The following is a 12,002-nucleotide window of genomic DNA, read 5'->3' as shown; positions in this document are numbered from 1 at the left end:
CGAGATACAAACTAGTTACACAGGCTGGGCGGTCTGATGGGTTGATCGACTGTAAGACTGGGCTGAGGGCCCGCAGTTCAGTTCCAAGGTCATCAATGCATCTCATGGCACAGTCGGTGAGTCGGGGCAGCGGCAGGTTAGTTGGCACAGACTGGACGGTCTGATGGGTTGATGGCTGAAGACTGGGCTGAGGGCCCGCGGTTCAGTTCCAAAGTCATCAATGCATCTCATGGTACAGTCTGTGTGGGGGGCAGGTACAGAGAGACAGAGTAGAGTAGGTGGCTGGTGAAGTGTTCCCTGTGCTGAGGGCCCGCAGCGCAGAGTTCATGAGCCAGTCACAGAGCAGGAAGAGCACCCAGGACAGGGTGGTGTGCGGGCACCACCAGGGGGTGCAAGAGGAAGAAGAGAGAAGAGTAGCAGAGGGAGAGCAGGAGGAAAGAGGAAGAGAAGGAAGAAAGAGAGAAGGAGGAAGAAGAAGAAGAAGAAAGAGGAAGAAGAAGAAGGAGGAGGAAGAAAGAGGAAGAAGAAGAAGGAGGAGGAAGAAAGAGGAAGAAGAAGGAGGAAGAAAGAGGAAGAAGAAGAAGGAGGAAGAAAGAGGAAGAAGAAGAAGAAGGAGGAAGAAAGAGGAAGAAGAAGAAGAAGGAGGAAGAAAGAGGAAGAAGAAGAAGAAGGAGGAAGAAAGAGGAAGAATTTTTTTTATTTTTATTTTTATTTTATAAGTCCAACTCCAAAGTGGGAGTGAGTTGAAGTTGTGGGGAGTTGAAGTTTGGGAGAGTTGGAAGTTTTGGGAGAAGTGTGTGGGGGGGGTTAGGGTTTAAAAAAAAAAAAAAAAAACTTATAATATATATATAAAAAAAAATTTAAAAAAGGGTTTGACTTACTATATATAAAATTGGGGTAAAATCTGGGGGTTGACTTTATAGAAAAAAAATAGGGCATATTGGAACGTCGGGGAGGTGGAGCGTGATGGGACCCGAAAGATGTCGTCCGATAAGATTGATTGTGACTTCACCCCTCCAGCCCCCCCCACTTCCCCCCTTCCTCTCCTCCAGTTCAGGCTTCACTTGGTAAATTCAATGCTGCCCCTCATCCCTCCCAGGAGATTCAACAATCTAGCCTCAAAGAACAAGTGACTCCGACTGTCGTTAGAACACAATAGAACGAAGTCAAAACCAACTTCCCATGTCGTTGGCACTTGGAGCACACAAAAAAAAAGGGTCACCCTTGTGAACGCCCACACAAGCGTGGACCAGTCCCAGCCATGAACTGATGAAGCCTCTTGGATGAGAGGTGCATCTTCCTAGACAAATAACTAAGTCCAGTTGCTTTCCAGAAACACCCAATGATGGTGATTGGGGCCAGCCCCCCTCCTCCTCCTCCTCCCTCCCAGCCCCCCCCCCCCCCCCCGACAACCACCTTTCTTGCCACTAAGTGGCTGGTGGCCGCCCACAAAGCAGCTCAACAAATCCTTGTCCACAAACTACAACATCCAAACACAGTTGCAGTCTGTACATCCACAACTCTTTACACACATGTCCAGTCATCAAGTCTCTATGCATTTGTTCTTCAGCCACACAATCAACAACACCTCCACAATTCCCATCTGCAACCCAAACATGTTGCAGCATTCAACTACTTGGAACTTTACTTCCATGCTAAGCATGGAACGTTTTGCACACTTTCAAAGTTAAAAGCATAACTGGACTCAAATTGCTTCCTAAACATGTGTGCTGCATGCAACTATACCACATGAAGCGCAGGGCAGCCACCATCATTAGCCACTTAGCTCAGGCCACAGCGCTGCAAACAAGACAGACAGGAGAGACGTTAGACAACAGTGACACAAAGAAAATATCACTAAAACAAATCAAATCACTCAAACTAACAAATACAAACCTGAAAACTCTGACGTGAAGGCTCTTCTCCTCCCTCGCTGCTCCTCTGACTGCAATCACCGCTTCTGACTGGTGGAAAAAAAGACAAGAAAAGATCAATTATACTTGACATTCGATAGATTTGTTGATTTGTACTAATACAAAAACTCCTGTCATTTGTGCTCATTTAAAGGGATAGTTCAACATTTTGCCAAATTGACCCATTGCCATAGGACAAATCGCCTTGTTGTTTACAACTACTTCCAGGTAGAAAACCAGCATTAACAATAGTGACGGACAAGAGTTTCTCTATATCTCATTTTTCATGTTACTATATCACCGTTTAGACTAATCTGATGTTTATAAAACCAATGATTGGACAAACATTTTACATGTGCACATTTTTGTAATTAGTCATGGTTATCATAGATTAGCTGGGCTAACGGTTAGCTACCTGTTTAACTTTAATAACTCAGTGACTCAATAAACGCTCCATGAAAAAATATTTTCTCCAGCAGATATCTATAGTTCCAACATGACTGAGCTAACTGGAGTAGTTTCATGTGGTGTCCCACAACGGGAGGGTTTTAACAGCTGACGTCCTGCTGTTAGCTTAGCTGCTACTGTTAGCTTAGCTACCGCCGTTAGCTGAATAAATACAACACATAGCAACACAAAACACACACACAGAAATAGTAATGTTTCTTCAATCATTTCAGATTTGTCTAAACGGTGATAGGGCGTGAAAAATATGATATAGAGCTAAACTCTCGTTCGTTACTATTGATCTCATTCAAATTACAGCTGGTTTTCTACCGGAAGTAGAATGTAAACAACAAGGAGATCCGGTCTATAGTCATAGCAGTTGGTTCGTTACCTTTATTTGTCAGTGCAAGCTGTTTTTAGAACGGCCAAGCCGAGTGGTGAGCTGCTCAGCTGCTGATGGGATTTCTTGGTTTCCCTCATCAAACTCATCAAATACACAATCCAACAACTCAACAACACCTCTGGTGGACAAGTTGTGACCTACGCTGTGAGATAATAACACAACGTTACCACACAGAGTTGTTTTAGAGGGAAATTCAGAGACTGTTGATGAAAAACTGTCCCTGAAGGCAACACACATCAGCTGTTTTGCATGAATTTCCCTCTAAAACAACTCTGTGTGGTAACGTTGTGTTATTATCTCATAGCGTGGTGAATGTGCAGGTCACATTTTGTCCACCAGAGCGTTGTGGAGTTGTTGGATTGTGTATTTGATGAGAAGAATAGCTCACACCGACAAATAAAGGTAACGAGCCCCCTACTCCCTGCACAACTTCACTTAACAGATTTAACTACAATCCGAACACCCTGCAACATCACAGCTGTTTCCAGCCAAGTTTAAAAATAAAGTTTTTAAAGTTTCAAAATGTTTCACACCACTATCGCCATTTAGACCAATCTGAAATGATTGAAGAAACATTATATTTCTGTGTGCACGAGAAAAGCAGTTTTGTGTTGCTATGTGTTGTAAACACAAATGTAATAACGGACAATAACGTAATAATTTTGGCCATTTTAAATGTAATAAAGCCAATTAAGTAATAACATTTTTGAGCCAATAACGTAATAACATTTTGCCAATAATGTAATAAGTAATTACATTATTATAGTATTAAAAAAACCTTTGAAAATGTAATAACTGCTGCCGATAATGTAATAATACATAAATATGACTGCAGTTCTTGGAAATAAAAGGCTTTTTTGCAGTTTTGTGCAGTTTGCTAATCAAAAATAGGTATAGTGGATCACATAGTCGTCATATTTATTCATCCAATATGTATTATCTTTCACCAAACAGAACAAGTAAGCATTGTAGGCTCAACAACCTCCAAAACATAACCAAACTTGTGTATTGCCAGCCACTAGTGATGTCACGATTATACATTTTCTTGGTACAATTATTGTCAGAGAAATAATCACAGCGTTACAATTATCACGATTATTATGCACTAATTAATTTCACAACACTATGAATGTGTAAAATCTAATATAGTCAAAATATAATTACATTACTCATTGTTTACACAAAAATTAATATATGACCCAATTCTTAAACCCCAGGGGAAATGTTTGAAATATTCAGGTCATGAATTGTCGTCTATACCAAATGTTTGCGTTTATTTCAATGGTTTTTTGTTTTGTTTTTTAATTAAAAATGACACTCTAACATTTAAATTCCTACCAATTCAATGTTACATTAGTTAAATTGTTACATTAGTTAAATGGACATCTATCTTTATTTTTGTGCACATCTGCCACAAAGGTTCCAACTTCTTGTGAAAGTAACGGTATTTAGGAATCTTTACCATTACATAATTGTGGCGTTTAATACCACGATTAATTGTGAAAACAAGTAATCGCCCTTTTATGTTTCAGTCATGTAGAACTTCCTGCCTCAGAGAAACCATGTGAAATAGGTCATGTGAAGTGTGATAATCCCAGCATGGCTCGGAGCAATGGAGTTGCTTTGGTTTTACCATTGATTTCTTTTTTTTAAAGTAACATATTTAGCCCTCATTTGTCCAAGAACATCCAACTGATGTTCTAAATGAAGTGGCAGCACCAATGTAACACATTCAGAAATCCTCTCTCTCAAAGAAATGTTTTCTTTCACAGCACCAATCAAACCAGCTGTTGGAGATCTAAAATGAAATCTCTGCAGGTTTCACACGTCTAACCTTGTTTTTCATGTTTGGCAATTAAAAACTACATCAACACATTGAGATTAAAGGTCGCATGTTGGATAAAGTGACATTTCAATGTTTGTTTGTTTTTACTTTAGGTTCTATATCCACAATTAATTAATCGTAAAGATTCTTAAATACCGTCACTTTCCAAAAAAGATTATTTTGTTAACACAGAGGCAGATTTGCACAAAAGTTAAGGTAAATGTAAGAAATACTGGTCCATTTACCTAACGTAACATGGTAGAAATTTAAATGTTAGCGTCTCATTTGTGATAAAAAACAAACAATTAAAATAAACTTAAACATTTGGTATAGATGACAATGATTTGAATATTTAAAACACTTCCCCTGGAGGATTTAGTAGATACTTAAAATATTTAGTGTAAAAATGTGTAATGTAATTATATTTTGACTGTATTTGATTTTACACATTCATATGTTGTGAAATTAATTAATGCGTAATAATCGTGATAATCGTAATACCGTGATTATTTCTCTGACAATAATCGTACAAAGAAAATGTATAATCGTGACATCCCTAGTCTGGAGCAATACAAACATCTACCTTTAGACTTTCACAGTATTAATATAGAACCTAAAGCTGCTTTATCATCACTGTAAAAAAAAAAAAAAAAAAACATTGAAACGTCACTTTATCCAACATGGGACCTTTAAGCTCAATGTGTTGGAAAAAAAAAATTCAAATAGAAAGAGAATGTAAAACCAAATCAATGCCATTGCTCCTCCGAGCCATGCTGGGATTATCACACTTCACATCTGAGGCAGGAAGTTCTACATGACTGAAACATAAACTGGCTGCAGACACCTTTCAATACACAAGTTTGGTTATGTTTTGGAGGTTGTTGATAGCCTACAATGCTTACTTGTTCCGTTTGCAAACATATCATTAAGCATGGTAGAAGTGAGAGAGAGAGAGAGGTGGAAGATAGTACATCTTGGATGAATAAATATGACGACTATGTCATCTACTATGCCTATTTTTGATTACCAAACTGCACAAAACTGCAAAAAAAGCCTTTTATTTCCAAGAACTGCAGTCATATTTATGTGTTATTACAGTATCAGCACCAGTTATTACCATTATTGGCAACAAATTATTACATTATTAGCTCAAAAGTTGTATTACATTATTGGCACGTTATTACATTATTGGCTTTATTACATTTAAAATGGCCAAAATTATTACGTTTTTGGTTGTTACATGGTATAAATTAAGCTGTATTTTCACTAAAGTTGGACAAATACTCATTCAATTTGCTTTTTGGTGTATTGTCAATTGTCCTCTATTATAAATTCAAGGGTACAGGCTCCCAAATTCTATTTTTTAAATTTAATTTACTTTTGTTAAAAGGATGTTACAGAATTTTGCCATGTCCCCAGTGCGGTTCATTAAAATTCAATCTAGAGAATAGCTAATAAAAGTACCGTAGAAATTTGTTTTTCATGGACAAGTCACTGAGTTATTAAAGTTAAACAGGTAACCATTAGCCCTGCCAATTTACACAACACATTTATGCCGGAGCGCAATGACTGATCTAATACTCTACTGTCATAGTAAACATTGCAGGCATTTAGCTTCATCACCGTTCAAATCAACGTGTCTAACACATTATATTGCTCCAAATTAATGCGAGTTGACAGTATTCTGTAAAATTTGCACGTTTTGTTATTTTTATCAAAACCATAAGTGCAACTAACAGCACAATAAGACATGATCGCAGCTCTTGCTGATAATCCCTTATTATGGCAATGGGCCAATTTACCAAAAACATTGAACTATCCCTTTACAGTGAAAGGCTCTGTGAGCTGTGACTCACCCCACATGTGTCACTCAGGAACTCCTCAGCATGTTGACGTGTGGAAGTCTTCAGCCTGTCCCGCACGTTCTCCTAGAATAAAGAAAACAAGACAGAGTTATATCATCAGTGTCAAAAGATAGAATACAAGTAGGGATGTTACAATTACTTGTTTTCATAATTAATCGTGGTATTAAACGCCACAATTAATTGATCGTAAAGGTTCCTAAATACCGTCACTTTCTGAAAAAGATGATGTTGGAACCATATCGGCTGATGTGCACCAAAGTAAAGGTAAATGCTCAGATACTGGTCCATTTAACTAACCTAACATTGAATTGGTAGGAGTTTAAATGTTAGCGTGTCATTTGTATTAAAAAAAAAACACAAAATAAAACAAAAAATGATTACAATAAACTTAAACATTTGGTATAGATGACAATTTATGACCTGAATATTTCAAACACTTCCCCTGGGGATTAATAATTGGTCCTATATTAATAGATACTTGAAATATTTTGTGTAAACAATGAGTAATGTAATTATATTTTGACTATATTAGATTTTACACATTCATAGTGTTGTGAAATTAATTAATGCATAATAATCGTGATAATCATAACACTGTGATTATTTCTCTGACAATAATCGGACCAAGAAAATTTGTAATCATGACATCTCTAAATACAATATTTACAAACATGTGACAGGTGTAGCTACTCACTAAAAGTTAGGGATGTTTGGTTTTAGGATAAAATTTCTGAATGCACCTAAAATGCACTAGAAACCTTTTACATGTGAACTTCACTTCTCAACTTTTGAATGCACACGTCCAATTGTTCAATGTTTCAGTCCTTATTGAATAACATGCTGTTCTCTAACAAGCTGATTAACCACTAACATCACCAGCAGGATTGTAATTAGACAATATATTCTTGTCAAATATCCTTAACCTCTCCTCTTCTCTCCACCATGTTCACATGGAGACATCATGAGACCAAGACAACTCTCTGCTAGAGCCACTGTTGTTAGCTTTTGTTTGAGATAAAGAAATGACCATTGCATCCTTCTATCGTGATAGAATATCACTGTGTAGCATCAACTTCTTACAGGGATATTCTTGTCAAATATCCTTCACTTTTTGTGAATAATATATAGTCTACATAAATATATATACTCATGCATTGTATATTCAAAATAAACCACAGTGAGTATGAGTTGAATCGTGAACTCATGACCTCACTGACACTACAAACAGTGTTTAATCAAATCACTCCTTTCATGAAGTCATGACTTTTGACTTCAAGTCATGATGCAAAGGTACTTCCTTTGGCATGGAAGTACCTTAGGGTCATATAAATAAATCTATCCAAAGACACAAGTGAGATCACACTTTGTATCTGAAATAAACACGTTTTTAAAATGCCTTTTTTTCATTGAGAAAACACATGTTAAAAGCACATTCCATTTACAATGTCCACTATGAACTACAATGACTTCAGCTCCTGGATGTTATCTACAGCTGATTTGTAACATGATTGCAATATTTCAGGATTGTTTCTCAGTTTGAATGATGAACAGGGATCTAATGTTTTTCAATCTGCAGGGTGGACTGACATAAGAAGCATAAAGTCCAGTCATGACATTCCATTATGGCTAATTTGAAATAAGAAATAAAGATACTGTAACATCATGAGATTGATAAGACGAGCACTAACAAGCATTCACAAAAGTAAAAATCTACCAAAATAATGAAGCTTACCAGTTTCTATACTGCGCTGGTGAAATAAGTCAGTCCTAATCATATGCTTTATGTGGGAGCTGCGAACCTAAACTTCCCTATATGTACATAAAAGCTGAACATTGCTTATTAAGGGCGCTCTACACTAACATCTGTCAGTTTACTTTAGGAGCACAATGTTAAATATATTCAGTATCAGGTTATATAAGCCTTAAATAATGTACAGGGTCCAATGTGACCCATTTTTACATTTGAGAACAGTAAAAACATTTTTCCTTTGACTTTAAGTTGACTTCTAATGGGTCATACATGTAAATTCAACTTTTTTAAATCAACATACACAAGCAGTAACTAGTTCTAGGTAGGCCTATATTTTGACCAACACAATATTTGGCTAATTGGTCTTTCCTGACACTATTGTGATATGAATTACATCTTATATTTAACTACTTGTAGGCTATATTTGTTGCACTCTGTCTGATGTTCAACAAATCAGTATCAGTATAGTTTTATTAATGTTTTTACATGAATAAAACCCAATATCCTGTCACACAAGCAGCTGCATGTTGTCATAGAAGCTGTAAATCACATCCAGGAGCTGAAGGCATTAGGGGATTTATATAGGTATATAAATCCCCAGATAGGGATTTCTCTATTAAAAAAAGGCATTTATTTCAGATACAAAGTGTGATCTCACTTGTGTCTTAGGATAGATTTATTTGTAGGACCCTAAAGTACTTCCATGCCAAAGGGAACTTGAAGTCAAAGGCCTATTTTTTGGGCTTAACCTCCCTACTATTATGGCAATGGGCCAATTTAGAAAAAACAAGAGCACTCGCAGCTCTGCAGGACTCAGTGTCAATTTATTGTAGTGACGTACGTTTCGAGCAGTGTAGCTCTTCGTCAGACAGTAGGATAGCTATCAGAAGCCATCTTAAATACTACTAGTCACATGACTTGATCAGGAGAAGATAGCATGCAGCTGTTACAGGTGTCAGAATTAACAGAATTAACAGAAAACACAGAAGACAGCAAGCAACCTCTCGGTGCATATAAATAAATGTACATTGTGTCACACAATCAAAACACTATATAAAAGTATTTTACCTCAGGCCACAAGAGGCCGTAATGAAATAGGATGACAATAATAATAGCAATAACAATATCAATATCAATAGAACAAAGTTCCTAACCAAACAATGCCATCAGACCAGAAGCCGTCATATAGGATGGGTATAGTAACATCTTAAAGTGCAATATTCATAGTAGAAAAACTGACAATGAATATATAAAACACCGACTCATGAAAGAAGCAACCATTTGCCAAAAACGTTGAACTATCCCTTTACAGTGAAAGGCTCTGTCAGCTGTGACTTACCTGGCATGGAACTCCTCAGCATGTTGACTGTGGAAGTCTTCAGCCTGTCCTGCACCTTTTCCTAGAATAAAGGAAACAAGACAGAGTCAGTGTTAAAAGATATTATACAATATTTACAAACATGTGACAGGTGTAGCTACTCACTAAAAGTTAGGGATGTTTGGTTTTAGGATTAAATTTCAGAATGCACCTACAATGCACTAGAACCTTTTACATGTGAACTTCACTTCTCAACTTTTGAATGCACACGTCCAATTGTTCAATGTTTCAGTCCTTATTGAATAACATGCTGTTCTCTAACAAGCTGATTAACCACCAACATCACAAGCAGGATTGTAATTAGACACTAGTCCTCTCCTCTCCTCTTCTCTCCACCATGTTGACATCATGAGACCAAGACAACTCTCTGCTATAACCACCACTGTTGTTAGCTTTTGTCTGAGATAAAGAAATGACCATTGCATCCTTCTATCGTGATAGAATATCACTGTGTAGCATCAACTTTTTATAGGGATATTCTTGTCAAATATCCTTCACTTAAACATAAACATACATATATATACTCATGCATTATATATATTCAAAATAAACCACAGTGAGCAGCAAAGCTAGCGGCAGTATACTGTATATCTATGGGCAGTAGCTAGTAGCTAGTTACGTTAGTAGCTTAAGCGTTAGTTGAGCAGTGTATTATGTCTATGTTGTCTAGTACCTGGACTGGCGAGGTAAAACAAACTAACAGAGAGTTAATATTACTCTTTCTGCCTGGAAACTAGTTCTCAATACATTCATGCTGCTGAAACACAGTTAACACGACTTGTTTCTACTCCGTCACATTATCACCTGTCCCCCTGAAACAAACGCAGGTGGGAAACAAATTGCTCCACACAAATTCACTGTGAATAACCAACTTGTATATGCTATAGGCTACCCTAAAATGTTTTTACATCAAAAAGTGTCACAAAAAACAGACAATCAGTGTACAAACAGTCGCACTGCACGTTACGTTAATTTCCTCTTAACTTCTGAATCGGAGGCTAACTTCAGCGTCGTAAATAAACCACGTATAGAGTTGAATCGTGAACTCATCCTCTTTGTCTTTAACGTTACAAACAATGTAAAGTAAAGACATTTCCAGATGTTTAATCAAATCACTCCTTTCGTATTGGGCACAAACATAAAAAAGTCAACTAATTCATGTTGACTCTGAGTGAAGTTTACAAAGACAGAGGAACAGCTTCCTGTTCAGCCTGCTGCTAGCTGCTAACAGTTAGCTGCTAACTGGTCGCTAGCTGCTAGCTGCTAACTGCTAGTTGCTAAGTGACCGTTGCCGCTGACGACACGGAGCAGATTCTAACGTCTCTTTCTACGTCAACACGTCTCCGCGGTTTCAACAGCTTCATAAACTTATCTCTTTTCACTAGTGGAGGTTAATTTTTATTTTATCTCACTTACTGTGAGTTTGAGCGACGTTCACGGCGTCTCAGGTGGTCTCTTCAGGTGTGTTTACCGCTCGCAGGTGAATCAGGAAGTGAACCGGAAGCGGAAGCTGCTGCGGCTGTGACAGGCAGCAGCGCCACCTGGCGGCGAGGAGGAGGAGAGACACCCAGCTACAACCACTGCGAAGTTACAGCACTACAGTCCAGAGTCACACTTATATTACCCTTGTCAACTAAAAAGAAAATGTATTTTTGAACGATTACAATGTTGTGGAAGCAAGAACGATTAGAAAGCGATATTTGTCTTATCCTGTCCCTCAGAAAACAAAAGAGATCACATTTAAAATACTGAATGACATTTATCCATCAAACCACTTCCTACATATTAGATTTAATTTGGATAATAATAATATGTGTGGTTTTTGTGAGAATGATATTGAAACAGTAGAACATATTTTCTTTGAATGCGAGTGTGTTGTACAATTTTGGACTTCATTTCAAAACTGGTTGTTATCTAAACACATTATTTTGCCCCCATTAAATTGGATGTCGATCATGGTTGGACTACTAACAGTTAAAGGATAAGAACTTGGACTTTTTGGTGAACATTTTAATTTCCCTTGGAAAACATTTCATCAACAGATGTAAGTACCTCAAAGCGAAAAAAAAAACGTTAAAAAAAAAAAAACTATACTGTGTAACCGGGAAAAAATGAATAAACAGAGTGCAAACGGATTAAAAAGTGTTTATTTGGAGTAACAAAATCAGACTGATCCTAGAGCTGCTCCGCTAAACAAAGTCATCATTGTTAATAATATTGTTTTTGAGCAAAATGACAAAGACAAACATGTTGGTGAACTTCTTCACCAACATGTTTGACATGAAAAGGTAATAAAGTACAACAATCAGTCTGCACTAGGAGTTGGTTTCAAACCTCCAACCTCTGAGTCCTCAGACAGGAGAATCTTCCACTAGACCACCACTCAACCTGAGGAGTTGCACTTGGGAATTTCTACTGTTT

General features: G+C 37.3%; 1 long non-coding RNA gene across 1 annotated transcript; it reads right to left on the bottom strand.

The window, feature by feature from the left end:
* Nucleotides 1–1,753: 1,753 nt before the first annotated feature.
* LOC310999110 lies at nucleotides 1,754–11,075 on the bottom strand. The gene is made up of 5 exons (XR_014596032.1): nucleotides 10,998–11,075; nucleotides 9,543–9,603; nucleotides 6,445–6,516; nucleotides 1,897–1,964; nucleotides 1,754–1,800 (listed from the first exon to the last, which is right to left on the bottom strand). It is a non-coding gene; the product is annotated as an uncharacterized lncRNA (long non-coding RNA).
* Between the last annotated feature and the right edge of the window lie 927 nt (nucleotides 11,076–12,002).

Source organism: Trachurus trachurus (assembly GCF_905171665.1).
Source record: "Trachurus trachurus genome assembly, chromosome: 2".
In the NCBI taxonomy this organism is placed as follows: Eukaryota; Metazoa; Chordata; class Actinopteri; order Carangiformes; family Carangidae; genus Trachurus; species Trachurus trachurus.
This window is presented reverse-complemented; position numbering and strand designations above follow the sequence as displayed.